At 46.4% G+C, this 18661-nt stretch overlaps 1 long non-coding RNA gene across 1 annotated transcript; it reads right to left on the reverse strand.

The window, feature by feature from the left end:
• Positions 1–1503: 1503 nt before the first annotated feature.
• LOC310762300 lies at positions 1504–18445 on the reverse strand. Its single transcript, XR_014547940.1, has 3 exons — positions 18321–18445; positions 15292–15439; positions 1504–3172 (listed from the first exon to the last, which is right to left on the reverse strand). It is a non-coding gene; the product is annotated as an uncharacterized lncRNA (long non-coding RNA).
• Positions 18446–18661: the final 216 nt, after the last annotated feature.

Genomic DNA, 18661 nt, shown 5'->3' on the forward strand with positions numbered 1-18661 from the left:
GACATTATTCTGAAATATTGTTCCAAGGAAACATGTTGTACAGGATTGTGGCATTGGCCTACAATTCTGCCCACAATACACTCCAGGGAACGTCACTGCCAGCCTGCAAACATGCATAAGATCAAGATAGTCATAACAGATATTTATCTGCATGTTCCAGTGTCCTCTTTTGCGTGTTGCATCACCAGGTACTTTATGTCATAACACTTGTAAGCCAACAAACTCCACTTCTCCCTGTGGTGAAAGCCTGTTGCAGCAACGTCCTCTCTCAGACATATAGGAAACCCGAATCTTTTCTACGGAAGGAGGGGCAGCAACAGAACATATCCGTTCCGGCTGACCTTTGATTTAACTCATGGTAAGCGAGCCTAAAGTCCATCACAAATGCCTAGAAGATGCTTGCGGCGAAGAAAGGTCTTTCGAAACCAGGCACAGCCCTTAACGGGTAAATCGGTTTCCCCAGAAACGACCCCTCGCTGTCCCTATTGCTAACGGACTTCATCTCGATCTCCACCTCCCACCCTACACAGAGAGTTTGGAGGCGAACCCTGGCCATAGCTGTCAACTTACAGATTTGAAAATAAGGGACCAGCAGCCTCGAAAATAAGGGATCAGCAGCCAAAATAAGGGATTTTCCGGGCACAGGTATGTTTAGCTTCTGAGCCCCTCCGAGCCAAAGGCAGAAAGCCCAGCCAGCAGCCAAACGAAGCCTCATCAATAAGGGACAGCAGCGGGACATGGTGCTGGGATAAGGGACTGTCCCGCCAAATAAGGGACGCTTGACAGCTATGACCCTGGCATGTTTCTCCAGAACAGGAGCTCTGAGTCCAGTGGAACTGACTTCTAGGTAAACGTGAATCGTATTGCAGCCTCCTTTGCCACCCTCTCAGGCTTGCTAATTAACGCACACAATGATTAACTTCTCAGCTGTGAACCATTTCATAACATTTGAGTCCCATCCGATCTTTGCCTTTGTTTATGCAATGGGTTTACTTAGCCCTGCTACAATCCAGCCACCTCCCTTACAACCAGATCCTAATCATGTTTACATAAGCTATTTACCAGGGAGAGCCCCAGTGTTTTTTTAAATGTCCCCGTGGCTGTTTGATGCTATTCCCCCCCCCCAACACACACACACACCTTTGGGAACTCTGAATTAAAATTCTGTTAGTGAGAGTTGCCAGAGTTTCAGCAGCAGAACCTCTCCCTTAATTCAGCAGGCAGAGCCCTCTCGGTCCCTTTACCTGCGAAAAACATTTGTATTTAGACAAACCTACCCAGAAGTTTAGAAAGTGAATGTGAGTTTTCATCTGTTTTTAGTCTACTGTTATTTTAACTTTTTGAAAGTCTTGAATATCCGTTGTTACTCCTTATTGATAATTTTATTTTTAAAATCTTTTTTCGGAAACCGCTTTGGTTTTTTTTTAAAAAAAAAACAAGAACAACAACAATTGAGCAATGTATAAACTTTATTAAATAAAAAAAGACAGTTGCATGGGGTGTGGGGAAACCCCAGTTAATGCTGGCTTGTATACTCTCAGGTTGGGAGCCTCAATCACATTGCAGACCTGGATTAAAATTCATGGAGGATACATGAGAGCCAGCAGTGGTGTAGTGGTTAAGAGCAGTGGACTTGTAATCTGGTGAACCGGGTTCGCTTCCCTGCTCCTCCACATGCAGCCGCTGGGTGACCTTGGGCTAGTCACACTTCTCTCAGCCCCACTCACCTCACAGAGTGTTTGTTGTGGGGGAGAAAGGGAAAGGAGATTGTGAGCCACTTTGAGGCTCCTTCGGGTAGTGATAAAACGGGATATCAAATCCAAACTCTTCTTCTTCATCATCTATTTATGGGTTCAGGGTGGTGAGATGGAGCTTCCAGGAGCAGCGGCTGTGTACCTGCAAGTACCAGGCACTGGGTGAAACGACGGGGGACTTGTGGGTTTCTCCAAGCCACCTGGGCTGAGCACAGCTGGAATCCAGACACTAGATCAGATGAACCCTTGGCCTGATCCATCAAGGGCAGGGATCTGCTTAGCCTTCGTGCATTATTCAGTCCCTGTTGGATCCAAACGCTCATCATTTCCACCTCGGTGTCAAGTTCCCTTCGCTTCCTCCTCGTTATCTGTGACTTGCAGAGTACCAGAAGAGATGGGCTTGCTGCTCAGACTGTTAGGGCTAACAGACGTCTCCAGCAAGAGTTTAGTCGGCTTGGTCAAGAGGGTGACTCAGATGCTGATGTGAGGAGGGAAAAACAAAACAAGCCTCCCGCTCTCTCTAGTAAACCAGCAGGAATGCACCTCTGTAATGAAGACATCATCACCTACTTATTCTGTAAGAATGTAAGGAGATCCTGCTGGATAGGGTCAGTGGCTCATCTAGTCCAGCATCCTCCAAGATGAACACGGGGAAAGTTCAGCGGTAGAGTGTCTGAGCTAGAGGATACGGAGCTAAGTGGAGCATTGGTCTGACTCTGTATAAGGCAGTTTTGATGTAGGCCTCAGAGCAACAGGATTCTCCCATCCTGCCCTTTCCAGCAACGGGTATATTATGACTGAATATGGTGGCTCATCATCATCATCATCATCATCATCATTTTTTATTTATACCCCGCCCATCTGGCTGGGCTTCCCCAGCCACTCTGGGCGGCTTCCCAAAAAATATTAAAATACTGTAATACATCAAACATTAAAAGCTTCCCTAAACAGGGCTGCCTTCAGATGTCTTCTAAAAGTCTGGTAGTTGTTGTTCTCTTTGACATCTGAAGGAAGGGCGTTCCACAGGGCGGGTGCCACCACCGAGAAGGCCCTCTGCCTGGTTCCCTGTAGCCTCACTTCTCACAGGGAGGGAACCGCCAGAAGGCCCTCGGAGCTGGACCTCAGTGTCCGGGTAGAACGATGGGGGTGGAGACGCTCCTTCAGGTATACTGGGCGGAGGCCGTTTAGAGCTTTAAAGGTCATGGCTCATGGCAGTTAGTAGCTCCTGTTCTCCACAAATTGGTCCAGTCCTTTTTTGAAGCCATTCACATTGTTTGGTGGCCACCACAACATCTTGTGGGAGTGAGTTCCGTAGTTTAACTAGTCCCCTCAAAGTTCCCTCAAAGCAGCCGGTTCACAGCTCGAAGGTCTCATTGAAGAGTTGTCGTTCAGCTTTGCCATCAACAGCTACCTGATCGCTTGAAGAAGAACAATTGGAGATATGACCAGGATTGAACCTGAGGTATTCTGCATGCAACCTGCCTGCTCTCCCGATGAGTTATGGGCCTTATCCTGAAAGGCACTCCAATGTCAGACACCCTCTTCTGCAAAAAGAGCGTCCAAGTCCCATGCAGATCAAATTCTTCAACTGGAATTCATTATGCAACTGAAACTAATCTGTGTGATGTGCTTAGATTTCATCATTGGCTCCAATTACCCTCTTCCTGAATCCTTCTCCGCCTTTTTGGCTCAGCGTTCACGGGACCCTGCTCTGGGCCATGATCTGTGAATCATCTACCGACACTCCTCCCCACACCCAACCCCACTCCCTCCTGCCCTGGCTCACTGAGTCTGCTTCACAGTCTACCACCTCGTTTCTCCAACTTCCCTGCATACCCCCTTGCTCCTTGTCCCTCGTTTAGAGCTCTGCGTCCAGCCTCTTTCATTTGCTCCCATAACCCAATAAACTAGTCAGCGTCTACTGAATGCAAGGGGGACTCAAAGCAGGAGAAGATGCACAAGGGTTGGAGAACATGCTCAGAATTCAGGGTGACCCCAGGAGGCCCGCCCAGCATGGGAAAATGAAACTGGAAACCGAAACCTGTCACAGAATCGTAGAGTTTGAAGATACCCCAAGGGTAATCTAATCCAACCCTGACAATATGTATTATTATTATTATTATTATTATTATTATTATTATTATTATTATTTGGTTTGGGACATGAGCTGGGGGGGGGGTTCCAATCCCTCTCACATCAATTATGCTGTGGAAAAAATCAACAGGACCATGCGCAAAACCATGCGGCAAATTGGCGGGTTCTCTATCCCACATCCCAGCATCAGGGCAGATAAGGTTGACCTATTCCGGGAGGATGGAGAGCACCTGACCCCACTGGGTAATGACCTCTGGCTGCACGACTTGCGACAAGTCCTTAGGGACTGGGTAGATGAAATATACTCGGAGTCGAGAGTGGATTTCGTGCTCTTTATTCAGCTCATAGTGGTGAGGAGGAATGAATGTCCCCTCAAAGTATCTGCTTTATATACATTATTTACACAATGGGCTGCACGTGATTGGCTAATTCCGGAATTCTCCTGTAGGCCAATCAGGTTGTGGATTCACTTCCATCTGGAGCTGGATTGGGTGTCTCCTGCAGACCAGTCATACTGCTGCATTCTGAATTCTATTGTTCTAGGACCAATCAGACTGCTGCATTTTGGATCCTATTGTTCTAGGACCAATCAGACTGCTACATTCTGAATCCTATTCTTCTGGGACCAATCAGACTGCTGCATTTTGGATCCTATTGTTCTAGGACCAATCAGACTGCTGCATTCTGAATCCTATTCTTCTGGGACCAATCAGACTGCTGCATTTTGGATCCTATTGTTCTAGGACCAATCAGACTGCTGCATTTTGGATCCTATTCAACTCAGTACATAACAGTAGACTACAGGGTTTGATTGGTCCTCAGTTGTGGGACTTGGTGGCGAGGCCCTTAGGGCCTCGGCTGGTGATTTTAGGCCTTGGCAAGGTATCCTTTATTCTAACATCAAGTCGGGGGGTGCATTCATGCTCCCTCCCCATGCGGCGGCGCGTGCAGGGCCCATTAAAGGGCAAAAACCGGGAGTCCCTGGCCCTAGAGCGGTGGCATGTAGGTCAAACTCCCAGGACGAGGTCGGTGGAAGGGCATGCTGTGTAAGTTTGCGCTTTGCATTCCCCTCTCACTGGACCTCATCTGCCTGCATATCCTCACCCAGACGGGCTGAGAGGGTTACCTGCCAAGGCCTGTGCCAAGTTTCCCACTTCTGAAGCTCAATAAAGTTGTGGCCAATTTGAACCCATACTCTGGTCTCTTGTCTCATCATTTGGAGTAATAGGACCACAGACAGGGTTTAGCGCATGGGCCCGCAAACTTGTCAGCGTCTACTGAATGCAAGGGGGGCTCAAAGCAAGGAGAAGATGCACAAGGCTTGGGGAACATGCTCAGAATTCAGGGTGATCCCAGGAGGCCCACCCAGCATGGGAAAATGAAACTGGAAACCAAAATCTGTCACAGAATAGTAGAGTTTGAAGATACCCCAAGGGTAATCTAATCTAACCCTGACAATATGTATTATTATTATTATTATTATTATTTGGTTTTGGACATGAGTTCATTGCTACCTAGAACAACATATTGGGGAGGGGTTGCTTGTTAAGTATCTGCAAATATCCACAGGTGGGCCTTGCAGGTAAAGCAGGCTCACCACTTTGCTATCATTCCAATGACCCCCCAAAAAATATCCCTCCCTCCGCAGACAGCTCCCAAGATCTGAATCTGTAGCTAACTGCCCAGCCTTCTGTCAGGTTGCCAATTTTCTGCTCCCCTCTGGAAAGTGGGGCATAAAAATTACAGCCCATCAGCTGCCAGGGATGAAATATTACTGTGAAATTTTATTTGGATGGGTGGGTGTGCCCATTCAGCCTTACCCAGCACCGCAGAAAGTACTGTCCTCTGGAAAACTTTAGACCCTGTGTTAGACTAGGACAGGGATCAGCAACCTTCTTCAGCCGTGAGCCGGTCCACCATACCTCAGACCATGTGGTGGGCTGGACTATACTGGGGGGGGGGGGATGAACAAATTCTTATGCCCCACAAATAACCCAGAGATGATTTTAAATAAAAGGACACATTCTACTCATGTAAAAACACGTGGATTCCCGGACGGTCCGTGGGCCGGATTGAGAAGGCGATTGGGCCACATCCGGCCCATGGGCCTTAGGTTGCTATCCCTGGACTAGAACCTGGGAGAGACTAGGGTTCAGTTCCCCCTTGGCCATGAAGCTCACTGGGGTGTATGGCTGTTAGGGATGGGTAGCACCTCTGGTGGGGGGGGGCACAGCACTCCTTCTGGAGTAGTTGTCCGCCTTTGGTACCCCACCCTTCACTCAGCTCCTAGAAGATGTCAGCATGCGACAATGACCACACCTAGGGAATGGCTTTGACTGGCCAGCTAAATCACATGAGGGCACCCAATGGCTCTCAAACCCTCAATGAGTTGGGGACTTCTGATACATGTGAAGATAGGCTCCAGAAGATTCAGCGGACAAGACCAAGAGTGAGTCCCATGGTCAAGAAGGCAGTTTCTGCAAGTGCTGTAGAGGGAAGTGAGGGGCAGATGGGGCTCATCCACCTGGGAAGGGAGCCCATCTAGGAGAAGGAAAACTCTGCTGCTAAGCTTCCACTGCCTTGTGGGATGTCTTCAGGAGAAGAAAAGGCTAAGGAGTACACCCTACATAAATCTGGAATGGTGTCCCTAAGGCGGTTGGATGGTGCCTTGTTACGTGGCAAGGTCTATGGAGGTTCAGGTTAGGGTAAGATATGAAGTAATGTTGCGTTCCTCCTTCATGGATCACTGCCTTGCCATGACGAAGGGGCTTGAATAACTCAGAGAAGCTATGAGCTATGCCGTGCAGGGCCACCCAAGATGGACAGGTCATAGTGGAGAGTTTTGACCAAATGTGATCCACCTGGAGCAGGAACCGGCAAGCCACTCCAGTATCCCTGCCAAGAAAACTCCATGGACAAAGACAATAGGATGTATGGAAGTGAGAGCTGGACCATAAAGAAGGCTGATCGCCGAAGAATTGATGCTTTTGAATTATGGTGCTGGAGGAGACTCTTGAGAGTCCCATGGACTGCAAGAAGATCAAACCTCTCCATTCTGAAGGAAATCAGCCCTGAGTGCTCACTGGAAGGACAGATCCCGAAGCTGAGGCTCCAAGACTTTGGCCACCTCATGAGAAGAGAAGACTCCCTGGAAAAGACCCTGATGCTAGGAAAGATGGAGGGCACAAGGAGAAGGGGACAACAGAGGATGAGATGGTTGGACAGTGTTCTTGAAGATACCAGCATGAGTTTGACCAAACTGCGGGAGGCAGTGGAAGACAGAAGTGCCTGGCGTGCTCTGGTCCATGGGGTCACGAAGAGTCGGACACTACTAAACGACTAAACAACAACAAATGTTGTGTTCAAAAGGTAATTCACAGGATTGTTGGGTAGCTATAAAAGACCTCTACGGTATGTACCATTTTAGGTGGTAATACAGTAAGAACATTAGAAGAGACAGCTGAATCAGGCCAATGGCCCATCCAGTCCAACATCCTCTTCTCACAGTGGCCAACCAGATGCCTCAATGGGAAACCCACCATTTTGTTTGTCTTCTGTGATGTCACCAGATCGCCAAATCTGATGGACACTGTGATATCATCATGCTCATTATGTGGCCTCCTGCTCCCAGATTGGCTGGAATCACCCATGTGACTGTTACACAGAAGTATTAGACTTCCTCTCCATTGGCATCCTTTGCCCTCTGTGTTTGGCCTCGACTGGCTTCTGAGTCTCAAAAGTATTATTATTATCTAATTATTCTTATTATTAGTTAACCCAAGGTGGATTACAGCTAAAACTGAAACAGCTGGAAAAGGTTGGGGGCGGGGAGCAATCATTAAAAACAGTTTAGCATTAATTTAAAGGTAAAGGGACCCCTGACCATTAGGTCCAGTTGTGGCCGACTCTGGGGTTGCAGCGCTCATCTCACTTTACTGGCCGAGGGAGCCGGCGTACAGCTTCCGGGTCATGTGGCCAGCAGGACTAAGCCGCTTCTGGCGAACCAGAGCAGCGCACAGAAACGCCATTTACCTTCCCGCCAGAGCGCTACCTATTTATCTACTTGCACTTTGACGTGCTTTCGAACTGCTAGGTTGGCAGGAGCAGGGACCGAGCAACGGGAGCTCACCCCGTTGGGGGATTCGAACCGCCGACCTTCTGATCGGCAAGGCCTAGGCTCTTTGGTTTAACCCACAGCACCACCTGCGTCCCTAGCATTAATTTACGCACACATAAAATGAGATCTATAAGCTCTATTAAAACATAAAGATAAATAAAATAAAAATATGGCAGCACTAGCTCTTTCCTTAAAAGCTGTCAGTTCCCAAAGGCTTGTTGGAACAAGGATGTCGTCAATTGCTGGCAAAACAACATCAAGGAGGGAGGCAGGTTAACTTCCTTCAGCAGAAAGTGTCTGGGAGCAGCCACCGAGAAGGCTCTGTCCCATGTCACTACCAAGCAGGGCTGTGAGGGAGGTGGAACAGAGAGAAAGGGCTTCCCTGAATATCTCTGAGCCCAGACACTTTCGTATGAGGGAATGTGGTCTTTCTGATAACCCAGACCTAACCCCCCCCTTCTGTTGTTGTTGTTATTGTTGTTGTTGTTGAGTTTATATTCCACCCTATACCTGCAGGCCTCAGGGCAGTTTACAGAGTAAAATCAAAATATAAAACCACAAAAACCATAATCAAAATAAAAACAACAAGAACCCAATAACACACATTCCTGTGAATGTGTTCCCTGATTGTCTACAGCCAGGTAGAAGGAGCAGGAATTACAAAAATGGGGGAAACAGCTGCGGCAGATCAAGAAAACAATAGAAGAAAACAGGAGTGAAAGAAAAGCAAATGTTATTTACAACGTCACCACAAAAGGCGACTTTTCGTCTGAAAATCAAAATGGGAGAACATTTGGTACATACTGGTTTTATCTGATTTATCTTCAAAAGTGCCCAGGAAAGGCGTGGGCTTCTGAAATTTCTCGCAATTCGCTTGCAGTATTTACATATCAATTATATGTGGGGATTCCCATTGAAGTCTGCGGTTTTTTTGCGGGGGGGGGGGGATGAGCCAAGAGAAGGCTCTGCTGTTTTCTGTGCTCCTGAAAAGGGATGAGTGTTTATGGAAATAATCTTGAACAGCAAATAGGAGCTCTGTTTCTCGACTGTGTGTGATTTCCATTCCACCAGAACTGTGGTGGTTTATTAGACAGATGACAAAGTACAGTTATGCTGGCTTTGACTATGGCTTGAGTTGCACGGCTGTGGTCACGGCCTCTCGTTTAAATTCGTTGCAATCAGATTGGTACAGTTGGTGCAGAAATGTGTCCTGTGCGTCAGGTTTTTGCTGATGCTGATCTAAACCGACTTTCTCTATTAACCCTCCTCCCAAAATAATAATGGAAACATAGAAGAATACATTATTATTATATGTGGAACACCCTCCCATCCGATGTCAAGGAAATAAAAAACCATCTGATTTTCAGAAGACATCTCAAGGCAGCCCTGCATAGGGAAGTTGTCATGTGTGATGTTTCACTGTGGTTTTGCAATTTTTGGGGAGATGAATGGTCTATCTATCTAGATCAGCGGTTCTCAGCCTGTGGGTCCCCAGATGTTGTTGGACTGCAACTCCCATCATCCCTGAGCTCTGGCCTTGCTAGCTAGGGGTGATGGGAGTTGTAGTTCAACAACATCTGGGGACCCACAGGTGGAGAAAGGCTGATCTAGATACTTGGACAATAGGAATAGCTTTTTGATGGTAAGAGCTGTTCAACAGTGGAATTGAGTCCCTTGGGAGTGGACTCTCATCCCTTGGAAGTTTTTAAGCAGAAGTTGAATGGTCATCTGCCAAGGATTCTTGCAGGAGGTGGACTAGATGACCCTTGGCAATCCCTTCTGCTCTACAGTTATAGGATTCTATCTCTTGTCTATTAAAGCCTTCCACAAGAACAAGAGTCTAGCTGGATCAGCCCAATCGCCCATTAAGTCCAGTGTCCTGTTGTGTGCCAAGACACCCAAGCCATAATAATAATAATAATAATAATAATAATAATAATAATAATAATAGACTTCCGGGTTAGCGCCATCGGCAAATGGCGGAGTTCCTCCGTTCGGGGGAACGGGCTCCGTGGAAATTGCCCACCGTGGCGAAGGTGGGGACCCGCTAGAAATCCCAGGCGGAGGGAGCCTGGGAATGTGGGGTTCGGCAGAGCACTAGGAGCGCCTCCCCTACTCGCGGGGAACCCCAATTTGGGGCTCCGGAGCGAAGTGGGGTGAGCAGCGCAGTGCTGCGAACTGATTGCTACTTTCATGGAGGGAAGTCGCACAGCCATCGCCGGAGAGCGCTGACTTTTTCCTGTTGACAATTGGATTCTAAACAAGTACCCGTGAGTAAAAACGGAAAATTGGATCAAGAAATACTTGAATTAGGCTCCGAAGTGGGAAGGTTCAAAACAGGAAGTCCGCCTCCCGCTTTTTGTAAATAGACTGAAGCAAAAACCTTACAATCTAATAGCCTGGAAAGTTGTTTTTAAAGGTTGGAATTTCCTGCATTTACAACTAATAAAACCCCCTTGGAAGCAGGTGAAAAGGGGGGGGGGGAATCTGACTGTTTAAGCCTGCAGGAGAGGGAGTAAAGGAAAATAAGTTTCCATCGTCTCAAACCTGGGAACGGGGTGTCAGGACAGAAATTGCCGGAGACGTCCATTGATTGTACGTGGAGCATTTTGACAGATAGTTAAAAAAGAGAACCAAACTGACTTCAATGCTGCCTTCTGCATTTTAAAGAAACAAAGTATTTGAAAATTGAAAATTGAAAGTAACTTTCTTTTGTTGGACATGTTTTAAAAAGATGGATACAAATAGAAATTGTGTCCCCTAGAGGGAGCTTGTCAATTTGTTGCTGCAGTTTACTTGGTGACCTCACAGCTGCGAGATTGGGATCGTGGGACCAGCCGTTTGACCTTGAATAGAAATGTGTGGGGAGGAAGTTTTGGTGTCTGCTTTTTGCAAGATAAATGCTTTGCTGGAGCAGTTGCATGAGAAGACGGGTTTGATGAAGGAGAAGTTGGACTTGATGACTGCTGTAGCCAGTGAATATGGATTAATAGGAAACATAGAAATTATGCAGCGACCAACTCAGGAAATTGGTTCGACTGGGCAAGTGCAAGGGCAGATGAAGATGGAGGAGGCTGCGATCGCACCCCAAGCAACACAAATGGAGAGATCCGAAGCCCTGCAGGAGTACAAGCCGCTGTTTTGGAAGATTGAATTTGGAGTGGGCCTGGGAGAGCCTGGAGTTAAGGAGGCTCTTAACTTTGGGAGGACTTGGAAATATGCTGACAACTATTTTTTGGATAGTTACTTTTTGGATTATAATGATGATGGCGGGGAGTGGGACTGTGGGGAATGGGCTAGTCTGATGAAGGAAGATGGATATAACTATCGGTTGGAATCCCCCAGAGACCTACTCCTCAAGGAGAAAGGGAAGAAATTAAGAAAGAAACCAACGAAAGATAAGGAAAAGTGTAAGCATAAACAAGAAGAAGAAAATCTGCAGAAGAGGCATAGAAGAGACTTAAGGGCCTCGGACATAAGATCACCAGGTTGATGGACTGGATGGAATGGACAGTAAGGACTGACATAACCCGAGACCAGGAAGAAGGGACGTTGGACAAAAAAATTTTTTAAAAGCCTATATAAGGAAAATTTTTCTTTTTATTTTTGGAATTAGTGTAAAACTAATGAAATATTAGGGAAAATGCTGGAATGGAATTATCTGGCTTTAGTAGAAAGGATATAAGGAGTTATGTATAAATATGTTTTAAATTTTGAACATTAAGGTTTTCTTTTTATGGTAAGACAAGTTTAAATAAATCAAGGTAAATTGAATGACAGAATATGTCAAAAGATGGAAAGGACTCGTTGAGTCAACTAATAGGTTAGACTATCTAAATAAGAATTGAGAAAGACGGAAAGAATTTGCTGAAACAACGAATTAAATTAGAATACAAAAAGGGAGGTGTGAGGAGGTCAAAGAATTAAGCAAATGAAAAGATGTAATATGGGATTTGTCTTTTTTTCCTTTTTTGTGATGTATTTGTTCCTTTTTTCTCATTTTTTGTCCTTTTTCTTGTACTTTTGAAACTCTGAATAAATATCATTTAAAATAATAATAATAATAATAATAATAATAATAATAATAATAATAATTTATTATTTATACCCCACCCATCTGGTTGGGTTTCCCCAGCCACTCTGGGTGGCTTCCAACAAAGTATTAAAATACAGTGGTCTGTTAATCATTAAAAGCTTCCCTAAACAGGGCTGCCTTCAGATGTCTTCTAAAAGTTTGGTAGTTGTTGTTCTCTTTGACATCTGGTGGGAGGGTGTTCCACAGGGCGGCTGCCACCACCGAGAAGGCCCTCTGCCTGGTTCCCTGTAGCTTTGCTTCTTGCAGGGAGGGAACCTCCAGAAGGCCCTCGGCGCTGGACCTCAGTGTCCGGGCAGAACGATGGGGGTGAAGATGCTCCTTCAGTTCTACTGGACCACAAAGTTCCCAGGAGAACAATAAAGAAAACGAACACAAAGTATTTTGGTTTATGGGTTCAAATAGGCCACAACCTGATTGATTACAGATGTGAGCAGTTTGGCTTAGGCATTGGGGTGAAGCCAGGCTATATCTTGACTCCTGCCCATCTGCAGGGAATCCACAGAAGGGAAAACCACCAATAGGGGGTGCCTTATGACTTGCATCAGATAGTGGCACCACCTCGAAGGGTCCCCATGCCCAGGCTTTGGACAGGATTCGCACCATGGATCCCTTTAACAGGGTACCCGTACTGAGGAGGGGCAGGCGAAGGCTACAATCTCCCCTCCAACCAAACAAAGCCTTACCCAATGCCTAACCTCACAAAAGTTGTGACGATTGCTACTAGGTAGGCGAGAACCACCATGGCCGGTGCCAATTTGCCAAGTGGGAAAATTGCCAACAACACGGCGGCCGACAAATTGTCCATAGCAAGGTCATATCTGAGCAAAGCATGAAAAGAGGGTGGGTGGGTTGGGTGATCTGGTGATGGGTGAGAGAGAGGGTGCCGGCCGGCCACACCGCACTTAAATCGCCCACGGCCACGCCCACACTGATACCTGATTGGCTGGGGCTGTCCCGCAAGGGACAACAACAACACAGCCAGCATGACACTGAAAGGAGGCGGCAACCCTCTGCCCCCCAAGCCTGGCCACAACGCCACTCACTGGGAAAAGGTGAGTGGACTTCTCACAGTGGACTGCCAGATATCTGGGGTGGAGACCTCCAGCCCTGGGGCTTGGATCTAGTGGCTATTCAGGGCCCCTGGCAGTGTGTGTGTGTGTGTGTGTGTGCATGCTTTGGGGAGTCTTGCCTCTCCTGCTCCTCCTCTAGGACACCCCAGGTTTGAGGGCCAGGCAGGGCTGAGTTCCTGGCAAATGAGCATGAACAGAACGGCTCGATGAGCTTGTTTTTCCCCAAGTCAACTTTTAAAGTAAGCTACCACCTTGCATAAGAGATTTTACTTTCTTGGGTTCCATGATCACTGCAGATGGTGACAGCAGCCACGAAATTAAGAGACGTCTGCTTCTTTGGAGGAAAGCAATGACCAACCTAGACAGCATCTTAAAAAGTAGAGACATCACCTTGCCAACAAAGGTCCGTATAGTAAAAGCTATGGTTTTCCCAGTAGTGATGTATGGAAGTGATGTATGGACCATAAAGAAGGCTGATCGTCGAAGAATTGATGCTTTTGAATTATGGTGCTGGAGGAGACTCTTGAGAGTCCCATGGACTGCAAGAAGATCAAACCTCTCCATTCTGAAGGAAATCAGCCCTGAGTGCTCACTGGAAGGACAGATCCTGAAGCTGAGGCTCCAATACTTTGGCCACCTCATGAGAAGAGAAGACTCCCTGGAAAAGACCCTGATGTTGGGAAAGATGGAGGGCGCAAGGAGAAGGGGACGACAGAGGACGAGATGGTTGGATAGTGTCTTCGAAGCTACAAACATGAGTCTGACCAAACTGCGGGAGGCAGTGGAGGACAGAAGTGCCTGGCGTGCTCTGGTCCATGGGGTCACGAAGAGTCGGACACGACTAAACAACTAAACAACAACAACACCACCTTGCATTGAAGAGGGTGCTGGAATCTCCACTTCCCAAAAGTTTGAGTGGTGTCTCAGTTCTTTACCCAGGGGTGCAAGGGGTGCAGGGCACCCAGGCACTGAATTCTGGGGGGCACAAGGCGCCCTCCACTGAAGCCGCCTAAGCTCTTAACTATCTACCTGTTATGAAATAATAAATAATTTTGATCAAGCTAGAAAAACAAAATTCATATATACCTAGGTATTACTGAAATGTATATCTACTGTTTCACTAAAGGACTTTCGACTTTGTGCGCACATTTGCGTGTTCAGACCCAGAAACCTCCCCCCTAAATAAATTCACATTTGACTCAAATTTTGGTTTTGGTTTTTGGCAAAATTTAGGCCACAACTTTATGGATTACAGAAAATGATTGGCTGCATAGGCTCTGGTTCGACTAGCTCCCTGCACCGTTGCAGGTAGCGCTGAGCCAGGATTCCAGCATAGGTCAGCCTAGGGTTTAACAGCGCTTGTCAGACTCAATGATGGCGCTTGTCATTCACAACAAGAGATAAGGCGTAAGCATGGTGTCTGACACAAGCACAATAAAAGTTAATTTGGGGGCTAAACTAAATTTGGGGATGCTGGGCAAATCTTTGCACCCTGGCGGCGTATATGCTAAAGACAGGGCTGGGTTCTACAAAAAAAGTGCACTGCTGGGGGTTGGACTAGATGACCCTTAGGATCCCTTCCAATTCTACATTTCTATGATTTCATGAGAAAGAAGACAACATAAGAATCTACAAAACTTTTACAAAATGTGGTCCGCTTTTATTTCATTTGTAGCAAAGGAAGAACATGCTTAGAAACCAAACCGAGACGCACGGGAACGACGCTTTCTAAATTACTAGCTCTTGAGTTAATGTTTTATTTTATTATTGCTATTACAGCTGGACATATCTGGGGTTGTTACGGGTGGGGAGCTGTAACTGGTTGCATGTTTGTTAATATATTGAAAATTAATGAAAATGAAAAATCCCCCTCTGGCATAAAATCAGTTTGGTCTCATATTCGGGCCAACGAGTTCAGAACCTCACCTCTGGCCTTCACTCGCATCTATTCTGGGCGTCGGAGAATGATGCCATTGCAACGAGGTCATCCCTAACGAAAGCTAACTCAGTGTTCTCCAAAGCACAGGGTCACAGCAGTCAGTCTGGCCAATCGGGAAGCCAGGCCAGGGCTCTGCCTTCTGGCGATGACTAATGAGGCGACTTGGAACCTCCTATGGAATCCAGCCCAGAGAACGTCTCCTCTTCCCAAGGGTCATTTACCTTCTCCAGTGGCTCCTCAACGTTCCTGAGGATCATTCCAGGCTTGATCATGGCGTCCAAGAAATCAGAGAAGGGAAACTCCAGAAGTTGCCCCATCAGGGCTGGCTAGAAAGGTTTCCCATAGAACCTGAAGCATACTGCCCAGTGGCTGCAAAAAAATATGCATTTATTAGTTTTGTTTATTTATTCCCCTCCCCCATTCTTATTTCTGGATTTGCTTCTAATTGTGAAATGCCTTAGGACAGGGGAAACTGCATTCATGGTTGCTGGACAGCTTTGAGATTTGCCCTGGGAGAGAGACTGGAGTGCAGCATCTTGTAAGACGGCAGGCTGCCTGAACAGCATCACTCCACGCTGCAACATTTTGTTCCAGCTCTTGCTTGTCTTTCAAATACCATTCTAGTGGTCTTCACATCTTCTTGTGGCAATGCAGACAGTGACTTGCAATCTCGATCACACGCAGTCTGTAGTCCGCTGGCAGTAGGAGTACAATATGGGCATGTCTTTAAGTTAACATCTTACATTAAAAACCTGACAGTACCAAACTATCGAAGGCTTTTCACCAAAGCCAGACTCAACATCTTTCCTTCTGCAGTGTTGGATGTCAGGTTGAGAGGAGTTCCTTACCAGGACAGACTTAGCTCGTGTGCTCAAGACATCGATTCCATAAAACATATTTTGTTGCACTGTGCAAAATATGAGCAAGCCAGGGCTGAACTGATACTACCCTTGCTGGTTCCTTTCCCGGGAAAATCAGAGGCTCACTATGTCAGGTTCCTATTGGAAGACCGGACAAACGCTAGAACATTAGCAGTGGCCAAGTTTTTATCGGAGGTTGCAAGAACCAATGATCCCTATATTCTGAACAAAATGCTTGTTTAACCTGGAGGTAGGCTGTATGAATTGTGTATTGCTTTGTAACGATATGTTGGGTCTCTGGACCATAATAAAGAATGATGATGATGATGTGGCAATGAGTTCTCCCATTGTGCAAAGGGCAGGAATAAAAATGTAACAGTCATGCAAATAATTGTTTCCCCTTTCTGGAGATTTATTACCGGTATATATTCATTTTCTTTCTTTCTTTCTTTCTTTCTTTCTTTCTTTCTTTCTTTCTTTCTTTCTTTCTTTCTTTCGCTTCTCTCTGTCCTTTGATCCCCTGGGAGCGCTGTTCATCTGTTTCCTGTACAGATACACTTCGGCAGTTTTTGGATGGGGAAAGTCTAAACAATACTCATTGTATTGTGAGATCAAAAAGTTTTCTAGAACACCCAAACATATCGTCAGCTGCCCTCCACTGAATCAGATCGTTGGTCTTAGTATTAGTATTAGCTTAATATTATTTATCCTTAACTGGCAGCAGTTTCTCTCCTAACACTAGAACTTGCGGACATCCAATGAATCTGAAGTCTGGAAGATCCAGGACAGATTAAAGGAAAGACTTCTTCATGGAGCGCAGAGTTAAACTATGGAACTCTGTTATGTACTGAGTTCAATAGGATTCAGAATGCAGCAGTCTGATTGGTCCTAGAACAATGCAGCAGTATGATTGGTTGTCAGGAACCACCCAATCATGCTCCAGATAGAAGTGAATCCACAACCTGATTGGCTTACAGTAGAATTCCGGAATTAGCCAATCATGTGCAGCCCATTGTGTAAATAATGTATATAAAGCAGATACTTTGAGGGGACTTTCATTCATTCCTCCTCACCACTATGAGCTGAATAAAGAGCATGAAATCACTTTGCGACTCTGAGTATATTTCACTGGCGACGAAGGTGGGATCCCGCTGAGCTGACGGCCACACACAGCACCGCAGCACCGCCACCTGCCGCACCGCTGCCTCGCACCGTGTATCCAGGCTTCAGCTCCGGGACACAAGGAACTCAGAATGGCAACCGACAGCAGCTTCTCGCCGTTCAACCCAGCATCTGGAGACTGGGAAGCGTACGCCTCCCATTTCATCTTCCTCCTAGAAGCCAAAGGGGTCACCGATGAAGAAGACTCCAAGAAGAGGGCAATATTCTTCAGCGTCTGCGGAGAGGAGACGTTTGAAATCGCCCGGGCTCTCCTTGCGCCTGAAGACGTTGCTACTGTTCCATACAAAACAATAATGGAACAGCTGAAGGGGCACTTTTCGCCACAGCCCTCAGTGGTGGCTCGTCGAAATGCACCACTATGAGCTGAATAAAGAGCATGAAATCACTTTGCGACTCTGAGTATATTTCAAACTCCCTCCCCCAGGAGGCAATGATGGCCACCAACTTAAAAAGAAGATTGGACAAATTCATGGAGGAGGAGAGGCTATTGATGGCTACTCGCTAGGATGGCTGTGCTTCTACCTCCATATTCCCAGCCAGCCAGATCTTGAAAACATGATGTCAACTGTTTGTCATGTCCAGAACATCAGCAAACTGGTTTTTGGAAGCACCGATACCTGCAACTTGGATGAGAAAATAGTGAGAGTCTTGTTGGATCAGGTCAATGGCCTACTTAGTCCAGCATCCTTTATTCACAGTGGCCAACCAGATATCCACGGGGAACCCACAAGCAAGGTTCAAGTTGTTGTTGTTGTTGTTGTTGTTGTTGTTGTTGTTGTTGTTGTTATTATTTGTACCCCCCTCCCCGGCCAGAGCCAGACTCAGGGCGGCTAACACCAATGAAATCACAGTAAAAACATAATAGGGGGGAAAGAGAGAGGGGGGAACCAATTTAAAAAGCAATTTAAAATGCAGTCTCATTTTAAAGTAGCTGATAAATCAAGACTCTAAGGGGAGGGAAACATAAAGGTCAGACTGAAAAGGCCCTGGCCCTAGTTGAAACCAATCTAACCTTGAGGCTCGGGACCTCCAAAGTGTTGTTATTTGTGGACCTTAGGCTCCTCTGCGAGGTATACCAGTACAACGACTCTCGCCTCCTGTGGTTTCCAGCAACTGGTTACACCGCAATAAGTGTTTGTTGTTCTAAGAGTGTACACAGTAAAAGGAAAGGGGGGGGACCTTTATTTCTGTACATAAAGCTACCCAACTGTTTTTATCCCATCCCTTTTCCAAGTTGCTCAGGGTGGCAAACATGGTTTCCCTCCACAGCTCTCTCTGCACAAGCCTGCAAGGATGGCTAGGCTGCAAAATGGTGGCAGGTTCAAGAGTTTTCCCGAATATGACAACAGCAGTGTGAGTTAATTTTATAATGAAATGATTTTAGAATGTTTTATCGTTTTACTGTTGTTAGCTGCTCTGAGCTGGGGAGGGCGGGATATAAATAAAAATTATTATTAATATTACTACTGGCCCAGAGATGGAAAGATGATAAAGTTCCGACCAGAGACGAATGGCTGATGAAGATGATGGACTGTGCCGAAATGGTGAA

This window comes from Podarcis filfolensis (genome assembly GCF_964270895.1).
Source record: "Podarcis filfolensis genome assembly, chromosome: 5".
Classification (NCBI taxonomy): Eukaryota; Metazoa; Chordata; class Lepidosauria; order Squamata; family Lacertidae; genus Podarcis; species Podarcis filfolensis.